Consider the following 13,620-nt stretch of genomic DNA (forward strand, 5'->3'; position numbering starts at 1 on the left):
CACAACTCCTCCAGTAACCCTCAGTTTGTTCTCCATATTTATGAGTCTTTTCTGTTTTGTTCCCCCCCCCGTTTTATATTATTTTTGCTTCCCTTCCCTTATCTTATGTTCATCTGTTCTGTGTCTTAAAGTCCTCATATGAGTTAAGTCATATGATATTTGTCTTTCCCTGACTAATTTTGCTTAGCATAATATCATCTATTTCCATCCACGTAATTGCAAATTGTAAGATTTCATTATTTTTGATTGCCCAGTAATACACCATTGTATATGTATATATATGTATATGTATATGTATATATGTATATATATCATATCTTCACTATCCATTCATCCATCGATAGATATTTGAGCTCTTTCCATACTTTGGCTATTGTTGATAGTGCTGCTAAAAACATTGGAGTGCATGTGTCCCTTTGAAAGAGCAGACCTGTATACCTTGGATAAATACCTAGCAGTGTAATTGCCAGGTGGTAGGGTGGTTATATTTTTAATTTTTTGAGGAACCTCCATACTGTTTTCCAGAGTGGCTATACCAGCTTGCATTCCCACCAGCAATGCAAAAGAGACCCTCTTTCTCCGCATCCTCGCCAACATCTGTTGTTGCATGGGTTGTTAATGTTAGCCATTCTGAAAGGTGTGAGGTGGTATCTCATTGTGGTTTTGATTTGTATTTCCCTGATGATGAGTGATGTTGAGTGTTTTTTCATGTGTCGGTTGGCCATCTGGATGCCTTCTTTGGAGAAGTGTCTATTCATGTCTTTTACCCATTTCTTCACTGGATTATTTGTGTTTTAGGTGTGAGTTTGATAAGTTCTTTATAGATTTTGGATACTAACCCTTTATCTGATATGTCATTTGCAAATATCTTCTCCCATTCTGTTAGTTGCGTTTTAGTTTTGCTGATTGTTTTCTTCGCTATGCAGAAGCTTTTTATTTTGATGAGGTCCCAGAGGTTCATTTTTCTTCTGTTTCCCTTGCCTCCAGAGATGTGTTGACTAAGAAGTTGCTGCGGCCAAGGTCAAAGAGGTTTTTTCCTGCTTTTTCTCCTTGAGGATTTTGATGGCTTCCTGTCTTGCATTGAGGTCTTTCTTCCATTTTGAGTTTACTTTTGTGTCTGGTGTAAGAAAGTGGGCCAGGTTCATTCTTCTGCATGTCACTGTCCAGTATTCCCAGCACCACTTGCTGAAGAGACTGTCTTTATTCCATTGGATAGTCTTTCCTGCTTTGTCAAAGATTAGTTGGCCACACATTTGTGGGTCCATTTCTGGGTTCTCTATTCTGTTCCATTGACCTGAGTGTCTGTTCTTGTGCCAGTACTATACTGTCTTGATGATTACAGCTTTGTAGTACAGCTTGAAGTCTGGGAATGTGATGCCTCCTGCTTTGGTTTTCTTTATCAAGATTTCTTTGGCTATCTTTGTTTTTTCTGGTTCCATACAAATTTTAGGATTGTTTGTTCTAGCTCTGTGAAGATTCTGGTGTTACTTTGATAGGGATTGCATTGAATATGTAGATTGCTTTGGGTAGTGTCAACATTTTAACAATATTTGTTCTTCCTATCCAGGAGCATTAAAACTTTTTTCCATTTTTTTGTGTCCTGTTCAATTTCTTTCATAAGCTTTCTATAGTTTTCAGTGTATAGATTTTTCACCTCTTTGGTTAGATTTATTCCCAGGTATTTTATCGTATTTTGTGCAACTGTAAGTGGGATTGATTTCTTGATTTCTCTTTCTGTTGCTTCATTGTCAGTGTATAGGAATGCAACCGATTTCTGCGCATTGATTTTGCATCATGCAACTTTGCTGAATTCATGAATCAATTCTAGCAGTTTTTTTGGTGGAATCTTTTGGGTTTTCCATATAGACTATCATGTCATCTGTGAAGAGTGAAAGTTTGACCTCCTCCTGGCCAATTTGGATGCCTTTTATTTCTTTGTGTTGTCTGATTGAAGAGGCTAAACTTCCAATACTATGTAGAATAATAGTGGCGAGAGTGGGCATCCCAGTCTTGTTCCTGACCTTAGGGAGAAAGCTCTCAGGTTTTCCCCATTGAGGATGATATTAGAGTTGGGTCTTTCATATATAGCTTTTATGATCTTGAGGTATGCTCCTTCTATCCCTAATTTCTAGAGGGTTTTGATCAAGAAAGGATGCTGTATTTTGTCAAATGGTTTCTCCGCATCTATTGAGAGGATCATACTGTTCTTGTCCTTTCTTTTATTGATGTGATGAATCACATTGATTGTTTTGTGGATATCGAACCAGCCCTGCATCCCAGGTATAAATCCCACTCGGTTGTGATGAATAATTTTTTTTAATGTATTATTGGATCTGGTTGGTTAATATCTTGTTGAGGATTTTTGCATTCATGTTCATCAGGAAAATTGGTCTATAGTTCTCCTTTTTGATGGGGTCTCAGTCTGGTTTTGGAATCAAGATAATGCTGACTTCATAGAAAGAATTTGGAAGTTTTTCTTCCGTTTCTATTTTTTGGAACAGCTTCAAGAGAATAGGGGTTAACTCTTCTTTAAATGTGTGGTAGAATTCCCCTGGAAAGCCATCTGGCCCTGGACTCTTGGTTTTGGGGGGAGATTTTTGATTACTAATTCGATTTCCTTACTGGTTATGGGTCTGTTCAAATTTTCTATGTCTTCCTGTTTCAGTTTTGGTAGTGTATATATTTCTAGGAATTTGTCCATTTCTTCCAGATTGCCCATTTTATTGGCATATAATTGCTCATAATATTCTTTTATTATTGTTTTTATTTTTGCTGTATTGGTTGAGATCTCTCCTCTTTCATTCTTGATTTTATTTATTTGGGTCCTTTTCTTTTTATTTTTGATCAAACTGGCTAGGGGCTTATCAATTTTGTTAATTCTTTCAAAGAATCAGCTTCTGGTTTCATTGTTTTGTTCTACTGTTTTGTTTGTTTGTTTGTTTGTTTGTTTGTTTGTTTGTTTTTGGTTTCAATAGCATTAATTTCTGCTCTAATCTCTATTATTTCCTGTCTTCTGTTGTTTTGGGGATTTATTTGCTGTTTTTTTTTTTTTTTTTTTCTAGCTCTTTAAGGTGTAAGGCTAGGTTGTGTATCTGAAATCTTTCTTCCTTCTTTAGGGAGTCCTGGATTGCTATGTACTTTCCTCTTATAACTGCCTTTCCTGCATCCCAGAGATTTTGGGTTGTGGGGTTATCATTTCCATTGGCTTCCACGAACTTTTTAATTTCCTTTTCACTTCATGGTTAGCCCATTCTTTCTTTAGTAGGATGTTCTTTAGTCTCCAAATGTTTGTTACCTTTCCAAATTTTCTTGTGGTTGATTTCAATTTCACAGATTTGTGGTTTGAAAATATGCATGGTGTGATCTCAATCTTTTTGTACTTGTTGAGGGCTGATTTGTGTCCCAGTATGTGGTCTATTCTGGAGAATGTTCCATGTGCACTGGAGAAGAATGTGTATTCCACTGTTTTAGGATGAAATGTTCTGAATATATCTGTTAAGTTCATCTGGTCCAGTCTGTCATTCAAATCCATTGTTTTCTTGTTGATTTTTTATAGATGATCTGTCCACTGCTGTGAGTAGGGTGTTGAAGTCCCTTACTCTTATGATATTTTTATCAATAAGTTTCTTTATGTTTGTGATTAATTGATTTATATATTTGGGTACTGCCACATTTGGCGCAAAAATGTTTACAATTGTTAGGTCTTCTTGGTGGGTAGACTCCTTCATTATGATATAATGCCCTTCTTCATCTCTTGATAGTCTTTATATTAAAGTCTAGATTGTCTGATATAAGTATGGCTACTCCAGCTTTCTTTTGTTGACCATAAGTATGATAGATGGTTTTCCATCCCATTACTTTCAATCTGAAGGTGTCTTTCAGTCTGAGGTGGGTCTCTGGTAAACCACATATAGATGGATTGTTTTCTTATCCATTCTGTTACCCTGTGTCTTTTGATTGGATCATTGAGTCCAATGATGTTTAGAGTGAGTGCTGACAGATATTGATTTATTGCTATGATTTTGTTTGTAGAGTTGGAGTTTCTGGTGATCTTCTCTGGTCTTTTCTTGTCTTTGTTGCTTTTGGTCTTTATTTATTTGTTTGTTTTCATTTTTTCTCCCCTCAGAGATTCCCCCTCAAAATTCCTTCAGGGCTGGTTTAGTGGTCACAAACTCCTTTAATTTTTGCTTTTCTGCGAAACTTTTTATCTTTCCTTATATTTTGAAAGACAGCTTTGCTGGATAAAAAAATCTTGGCTGCATCTTTTTCTGATTCAGGACATTGAATATATCCCGCCACTCCTTTCTGGCCTGCCAAGTTTCTGTGGCTGGGTCTGCTGCAAACCTGATCTGTCTTCCTTGTAGGTTATGGAATTTTTTCCCCTGCTGCTTTCATGATTCTCTCCTTGCCTGAGTATTTTGTGAATTTGACTATGGTATGCCTTATTGATGGTCGGTTTTTGTTTAATCTAATGGGAGTCCTCTGTGCTTCCTGGATTTTGTTATCTGTGTCTTTCCCCAGTTTAGGAAAATTTTCCACTATGGTTTGCTCACATAAACCTTCTACCCCTGTTTTTCTCTCTTCCTCTTCTGGGACCGCTATGATTCTGATGTTGTACCTTTTTAATGAGCCACTGATTTCTCTTATTCTTAAATTGTGCTCTTTTGCCGTCATCTCCCTTTTTTTTTCTGCTTCATTATTCTCTGTAAGTTTGTCCTCTGTATTGATTCTCTGTTCTGCCTCACCCATCCTTGCTGCCATGACTCCATTTGAGATCGCAGCTCAGTTATAACATTTTTATTTTCATCCTCACTAGCTTTTGCTTCTTGTATTTCCACAAATAGGGATTCTAATCTTTTTTCGACTCCAGCTAGTATTCTTATTATCGTGATTCTAAATTCTGATTCAGACATCTTGCTTGTTTCTGTGTTGATTAAGTCCCTGGATGTTGTGTCTTCCTGCTCTTTCTTTCCTTTGGGGTGAAGTCCTTTGTTTCATCATTTTGAGGGGAGAAAATAAATTAATGAGATAAAAAATGAAATTAAAAAACAATATTTTAAAAAAAAATATTAAAATTAACAGTTAAAAACAAACACACACACACACATACAAATCAAATAAATGATGCTAGATCCTAAATGTTTTGGTCAGGTGTTGAAAGGGCTTGATAGATTAGAGAAAAACAGGGAAAGAACAAAAAAGAGGAAATCATTTGAAAATTTGCAAGAATGAATACATTGAAGTAGAGTAAAATGAAATGATGAAGGTAAAATAGAATTTGAAAAAAAATACAGAAAAGTAATAATTTTATTAGAAAAAAATTAAAGAAAGATATTTTTAATAAGAATTGAAAATAAAAATGAATTTTTTCTCCTTCTGTATTCAAGAAAAAGAAAAGCAATTAGGAAGAGAAAAAAGAAAAGAGAAAAAAAGAGAGAATGAAAAACTGAATAGATAGATGGGCGAACAGACTAAAATATGACTGAAATTACTTTGTTTTCCTTAGAAGTCGAACTATGAAGCTCTTTACAGTACTTAAACTAATCTGATAGAGACACTTGTGTTCCTGAAGAGCGAGGCTGGCCCAGTTGTGCGTGGGTTAGTGTGAATGTTCCATTTTCCACTAGATGGTGCTGCTTAGCTTCCTGGGGTGGATTGTTGTGGTGCTGGTAGGTGCCTATGTGCATATGTGAGCAGGGTGAAAATCGCATCACCCAGCTACCCAGTCTCTAGTATTGAAACTCTGTTCTCCCTGATAAGCAATAATGCACTTGTCTTTTATCTTTAGCTTCTGTCCACTCTGCGCTTTTACACAATGCATGATGAAGCCCCAGGAAGCACCTCCCTCCTGAGTTTTGTCTCAGATGCGACTGTTTTTCCCAACCCCTTACTTCTGACGGACTGTGGCTTTGACCCGTTCTGCCCCCCCTGCAGGAGGGTATCACTGAACAATGGCTGGGTGCTGGCTGCATCCAGGAATGTTTGCGGGTCCATGCTGTTGCCAATATCCAGAAACTGTGGCCAGGTGCCAGCCTGCCCCAGAAAAAATTCACAAGATAGTGTAGTAGCAGCATTTCAGGGATTATGGAAAATCACAACACACATCTGGCATGAGACTTCACCCTTAAAGACCTTGTTCCAGCACCAGCCAATGTGGTTGTTCTCCTGGGCCCACTTGGGCCTTGCCTTTGGGAAACCCACACAGCTCTACCAGGTGTCCTCCCAGCAGGGGAACCACCTCTCCCCGTGTGGCCTGAAGACCCCTGGACTCCACTCTGCTGTGGATTCGCACTTCCCACCAGAGTACCACCAAATATTGTGCTGCAGAGTTTCAGACTCTGTGCTCCCCCTGTTTATGTCTTAATGGAATTTAAACCCTCTCCTTTCTCCTTCCTCCCTTTTTAGTTCAGTCCCTGTGGCTGTTTACACTATTCTACTTTCTCTCCAGCAGCTTTTATGGGGTGTTCTTTTCCTGTAATCTCCCCCCCAAACCCCAACTCCGTCCTCTCTCTACACACAAGAGCAGCTCCCTGCCCTCTGTGGCTTCTCTCTCCCCCAGTTCACCTCTCCATGCTGCGTACCTGCTGAATTCTGTGGTTCAGGTTGTACAGATTGTTGTGCTAATCCTCAGGTCAGTTTTCTAGGTGTACAGGATGGTGTAGTGTTGGTCTGGCTGTATTTTGTGGATGTGAGACACACAAAAAACTTTGATGCTGTTCTGCAATCTTGGCTCCTCATCTAAGTGGCATTTTTATTAGCTCTTTCGATATATCTATAGCATATATGCTCGATGTAGCAGTATTGTAATGACATTTTATTTATATTAAATGCCCATTTATTTATTTATTTATTTATAATGGTATTTTAAAGGTAAATATTCAATACTTTCTTTATTGTTAAAATATTCTGATTTTCAGTTTGGGAGATCTTAGCAGGGAAATTAGGGCCTTCAACTGATGTTTGGGAAGTGAAGGAAGAGGGAAAGGATGTGGGAGACTTCAACTGCAACCAACTTAGGTTGGTCTTCATTCAAATAACATTTAAATTCAAATTTTAAGTTCAAACAACAAAAAGTATTCCTAGATATGAACAGGAAGGAATACCCATCTGCAAGTTAAGCATTCACTAGTTCTTCAGAATTAAGAAACAGAATACAGTAAAATCTTGGTTTGTGAGCATAATTTGTTCCAGAAACATGTTTATAATCCAAAGCACTTTTATACGAAACCGAATTTCGCATAAGAAATAATGGAAAATCAGATGATTTGTTCCAGAACCCAAAATATTCATGTAAAATGATTATAATACTGTAATATAATACAAATTAATAAATAAAATACAAAACATAAAGAAAAATAAGTAAGTCAACCTGTACTTATCTATGAAAACCTTCGTGGCTGGTGCAAGGGAGACAGAGAGTGGAAGGTTATTGTGTAGGACAACTTTTGCTATCACTAATGGAATCACTGGTATCTATTAGCTCAATGGAACCGTTTTCTGCATGGAGGCCATTGTATATGCTTGCACAGATGTTGACTATAGTATAGTATTAGTAAAATCTTGTCGCATACCATATTTAATGTTACTGGCAATAAGTAGCAGAGGAAAGGGTCTATATCTGCAGGCAGCCTGACCTAGAATGAAGCAAAGCAATCCTAAGCTTACTCTTTTATGGAAAAGCAAAGGACTGTCCATAGGTGCTTTGAAGTGACAAAAAATACACTAGTACCAGTTGTGGGCATCTTCTGATGTTCTGAGAAATCGCTGATTTCTTCCAAACACTGTGGCCTAATACTGAGCATGGGAGACAATCACCCACGATTCCACAATGAGAGAGAGGGAGAGAGAAAGAAAAAGAAGAACCATTGGCTCAACTGTGATAACATTTGGCATCATGGACTACTCATATTGCAAGACATGACTCATTTGTTGTGTTAAAATTTATTAGAAATGTTTGCTCCTCTTAGGGAACATCGCAGAAAAAGTTACTAGCAATCCCAGGTTTTACTGTACAGTTCTACTTGGGCTGTAGAAAGAAAAATTCCCCACTTGAATATTTTAATAATTATTTGTTTTTATGAATAACTTCTGCACCTCAAGTTTCATGTTCATGGATGTAAAAGAAGCTACATCTACAAAAAATAATCCAAATTTATCTTTATGCTGCTATCTTCCAAGTGACTCACTGTAGGGATGCCAGCCTTAACCAGGGTCTTCTGCCTTCAAATTTCTGAAAATCTCCAACATTGCTGCCAGTGAGACAAAGCAGTTCACCAGCTTTGAATATGGTTGGTAAGTGAGATCCTCCACAGAAACTTAAAGGCCAATGAGCCCAAGGTGCTCTCACTCTAAATGAGTACTAACTGTCCCTTGTATGTCGGCCTCCCCTGTAATGTACAACTGGATGCCATTGGCCCTGCTCACTGGCAAACTCCTTACCAAACCAAAAAACAACAAACGTTGTAGGTGTCTCAGTTAACACACACCATTGCTAGCTTTACTGTAAGAGGATGAAAAGCCATAGGTCTGTGTTTCACACAGTCAGGAAGCTTTCCACAGCAAAATTGAATAGGGACAAAATTATAGCTATTAATGAAGAATTCCTTTGAATTCATAGACTGGCTGACCCAAACAGAAAGACACGGATATTCACCTCAAAGCTCCACCAGCACCATCACCAAAATGATGATCCAGTGACTAGATAGCATTTAGTTCTGATACTAGATACGTCACTGTTTCTCTTTGACTTCCTTATTCTTGATAGAATTTCAGTCATCACAGCAGGACTCTATATCGTAGTTTATTTAACCAAGGTCAGTTTAGTTCACATCAAAAATATTTTATATGATATAGCTTTATTGTGGGTTGAATCCAAATCTCTTTTAATTTCAAAAGACTCTACAGCTGATGATGTAAATTAGCAGATATAAATCGATATGTAGACACAAGGGAAGGACAAATTCTGACTTGCTAACATCTTCTTAAGCGTCAAATTCATGTAGACATTGGAGGTTGAATATAACCAAATCCATATATGAATAATGATAGGTCTTAGGCCCAAACAACATGTCTTGTTATATATAGGTTGTTTACAGTTTGGATGCCTCTCAATCCAGAGTTCTCTCTGTTTAGGATCAAAGGTAGAAAAATCCTCATGGTTACTAAACTTCCATCACCATCTGATGGTGACTATTTTGGATTGCATCCAAAGATCCTAGAGGGCTAGTCCTGCCCTTTTTCTGGGCTGTTACACTAAAGTTCATGAGGAATTTTTGAAATGGGAAAAGTTAGTCTCATAAACTTGTTCAGTAGCATTCTCATAAAATGTAGAATTTATATATAAATCAATAATTAAGGAAGACATGAAGGAAATTTTATACATAAACCCTTATGGTATAATTCTTCTGAATCCTGTGAGGTTCTATGATCTTGTACACTAGAAAAATTAATTACAACACATTAGTTTCTAATAGATAGCTTTTCCTCAGCATATACTTATATACCAGTACACTAAATGCAAGGATAAGTTTGTAAGTAGCTTATGGTTTATTTTTAAGATTGCAGGTGTTCAGTTCATCTGCATATAAATATGACACCCACACATGAATGTGAGTTTATTCACCAGAGTAAATGAGGCCCCTCTAGCTACATTCCTTGTACTTTCTTCAGAGATCAATTCAGCACAAACCACATTATTTATTCAGGATGGCATTAAGATGTTCGCTCTTCACAAGAATAAACACATTGATGATGTTAATGCCAACACTTCATTTTCTGTGGAACAGTTACACTTAAATACAGCAGAGGAGTGCATGACATTTTCCTTGCATTTTTTATTTCAACATGTGATTATAGCTTTCTGTTTGTGCTAAGTCACTTCTGCAAGATTCTCCAAGTTTCATTTAAACTTTAAGATATTATACATATTTCTAGGCTCTCAAATAAGTAACCTCAGCATAATTTTATCATTGCAACTCTTTGGTGGAAAGATAGAGTAAAAATTTAAAGATATGCGAGGACACCAAATTCTATTTTTTCAAAAAGGCTCAAAAGGAAAAACAGAAATGGAAAGCACTGAACAAGGGGAAAGTCACAATAGTCATATAAAACTCCAGGTAAAACAAACCTCCTAAAGAAGGAGATGGGTCTTTTTACAACGAGCTGAGCATTTTTATGGCCCACTGGAGCACATACTATAAAGTGTCAACGAAGAAGTGTAGATAAGTCTATAAACTAAGATTCTGTCTTCGTAGGGGCTAGTAAACGACTCCAGGATGTGTCCTCAAAGGCTTTTTAAGCTCCAGCTACACAAACAATAGATGTAGAAGGCAACATGTGGTGCAACAACATCCATTTTTTCCCCTTGTTTATATGAAGACTGTGTTCCTGGGCTTCCGGCTCTAGAGGTTTGCTGTTGCCTGTTTAGGGTTAATCTCCTTTACACAATTAACTCTTGAGAATCTTTGCCCTGAGTTATTGCTGATCATTCAGTTCTGTGTATTTCACTTTCTGAAAGACAAGAAGCGATTTCCATTTCTACTGCATAGCTTTCTTGTAAGATATACAGCCGCAATTTGAAAACCACTGGACAATTTCCAAATATCAAATTTAAGTAAATTTTTAAAACAAGAGGAAAAAAATGAAATAGATGTTCCTCAAAAATCTGAAAGAAAGTCAATAAAAGTCAAAGATCTAAAACATATCCCGGATAATTTAAGGGATAACTGATACCACATTGGTCAATGTTGAAATAAAAACAAGTATATCTCCAAAGTACATAGTCATAAAAGAAAAATTTAACAGAAAATATTTTGTTCTTCTAAGTAGAAATTATGTTAAACAATATAATCATACTTAACTGACTGAACAAATAAAACCCAATTCAATATTTAATAACATATTCCAAATAATTATGGGACAAATATTATATATAACATATAGTTAATTTAAATCAACTTTAGGAAAACCTACAAAAAAGAAGATAAATAATGATTTTTTTAAGAGAAAGAATTCCTACTTCTTCAGGAGCCATGTAACAGTAATCCAGTAAGAATTGCACCTTTCTAATTTCGAGCTGTATTACTGTTACATGGCTCCTGAAGAAGTAGGAATTCTTCTTAAAATTAGAATTGCTTAAATTAGAAGCATGTTGTTATGGATATAATAGTTTCAAATAATGTATTTTTTACATTTTTTAATTTTTATTTATTTTTGAGAGAGAGAGAGAGAGAGAGAGAGAGAGAGAGAGAGACAGCACATGAGTGGGGGAGGGGCAGAGAGCGAGGGAAACACAGAATCCAAAGCAGGGTCCAGGCTCTGAGTTGTCAGCAAGAGCCTGACGAGGGGCTCAAACTCACCACAAATGAGATCATGACCTGAGCTGAAGTTGGACACTTAATTGACTGAGACACTCAGGCACCCCAATAGTTTTAAATAATATTTTAAAATATGTGTTTGGGTACCTGAAAGGTAAAACTTGCAGCTAGAGGAAAATCCCAAGCAGGCTCTGTGCTGTCAGTGCAGAGCCCAATGTGGAGCTCGATCTCACCAACTGTGAGATCACAGTCTGAGCCTAAATCAAGAGTCAGATGCCTAACTGACTGAGCCACCCAGGTGCCCCAATCATGGTATTATTTTTATACAGTGTTTTTTGATATGCTTGTCTACATATTATTAAATTTTGCATGAAATTTTAACTACTTATTGTAATATATGCCATTATTTGGGGTATCATGAAGAAAGAGAAAAACACCACCATATAAATAATATACACCATCAATTATAAGATACACTTCAATTTTAGAGATCTTAAAATATATCTTATAATCAACAAAATATGGTAAGAGGATGTGCATCTTGCAATCAATGAAATATTGTACTAAAAGTAACATTGCTAAGCCAAATTGCCAAATTGTTACCTATTGCAGTCTAAATAATTTAGACTCCATTGGCAATGCAGTACAATAACTGCTTCTTTTTTCTGAAACAGTGCATATGAATCCTGGCCAATCTCATATGTTAAAAAATAGTATCTTTTAATATGTAGAAAAGACATTGGTATTCCTATTCTGAAGGATGCTCTAGATTTTTTTTCATTTTTTTTATTAAAAAAATTTTTTAATGTTTATTTATTTTTGAGACAGAGAGAGACAAAGCATGAACGGGGAAGGGTCAGAGAGAGGGAGACACAGAATCTGAAACAGGATCCAGGCTCTGAGCTGTCAGCACAGAGCCTGACGCGGGGATCGAACTCACAGACCGCGAGATCGTGACCTGAGCCAAAGTCGGCTGCTTAACCGACTGAGCCACCCAGGCGCCCCTAGATTTTTTTTTAAAGTTTGCAACAAAAAACAAATGTGCTGAAACCCTGACAACCTTTGAGTTTATTTAGGGACCTTTCTAAAATTGAATTTTAGTTATTCAAAATCCTGTGTGATCTGGGGCCATTGATTTCATTATTTTAACCCTCAGTTTCTCTTTTTGTAAGCTGAGGATAGTAATATATTATTCATGGATTTTTACAAGGATTAAATAAGATAATGAATGTAAAATATCTCTGGAACATAGTGGGTAATATTCATATAGTAGATATTATTATCGTTAATACTACAACTGCTATGATATCATGCTTATGGACACAGAATAATTTTAATGTATCACAACAATTTTTTATTCAAAGAGCTAGTTTTAAGGCAATGAATGCATATATAATGACTAAGGAAAAAAAGACTCAATTTTGGGGAATGCCTTTCAATAATAGTAAGTATTATATTCAGATATCCAAAGTGATATCAGAGGTAGTTTTAATAAAACAATAATTATCACCCTGCAGTCTTATGGCTAAGATATATTTGTTCCATTAAGTTCTGATGAGTCAAATCTGATATTAGTTTTACAGATTCGTTAAATTTTAGAAAAATAATATACATTTAGTTGCCTGAAACAAAATATCTTATTTATGCTGGTGTGTATTTCATAAACCAGAATAGGAATTAAAAGCTTACCTGCTAGGAGCTTGAAACACAATTTTAGAATGGCCATGTATTGATACATATTTTTATGGCATTGTTACTTTTTTCAAAGAAGGAGAGGTTATAAGGATATATATCTATTTATAATTTGCAAGCTCTTACTTACATTTGGTTGGACATTTTCCTATAAAAATAGCAATAATTGTTACAATGATAACAAAGGTCATAATTTCTGTGATTTATAGATTTGGTTAATGTGCTTTTGCTCTGTACTTCTGTATGTTGTTAACATCGATAAAAAAAATTCTAGCCTCTTGAGAAGTATAGGTCCTGATATCGTTACATTTGTATTGTGGCTATATAACAGACACTCTAATAAATGATTTAAAGACATTATTTTGTTTAATTCTTATGATAAGCCTTTGAGGTAAAAAATATTATTATACATACTTCATACAGAAAGAAATGACTCTTAGATATTTTTTTCCCTCAGTAGTGGACCTTATCTCACTATATATATGTCTTTTGACATACTATATATACTTTATATAAGAATATATAAATAATTACATATTCTTTACCTGTTTTATATAGTACTACTAATCATTTCATTTATCCATTCACTCACTCATATATTCATGCCACTAAA

The sequence above is a fragment of the Prionailurus viverrinus genome, chromosome B1, assembly GCF_022837055.1.
Source record: "Prionailurus viverrinus isolate Anna chromosome B1, UM_Priviv_1.0, whole genome shotgun sequence".
Lineage (NCBI taxonomy): Eukaryota > Metazoa > Chordata > Mammalia > Carnivora > Felidae > Prionailurus > Prionailurus viverrinus.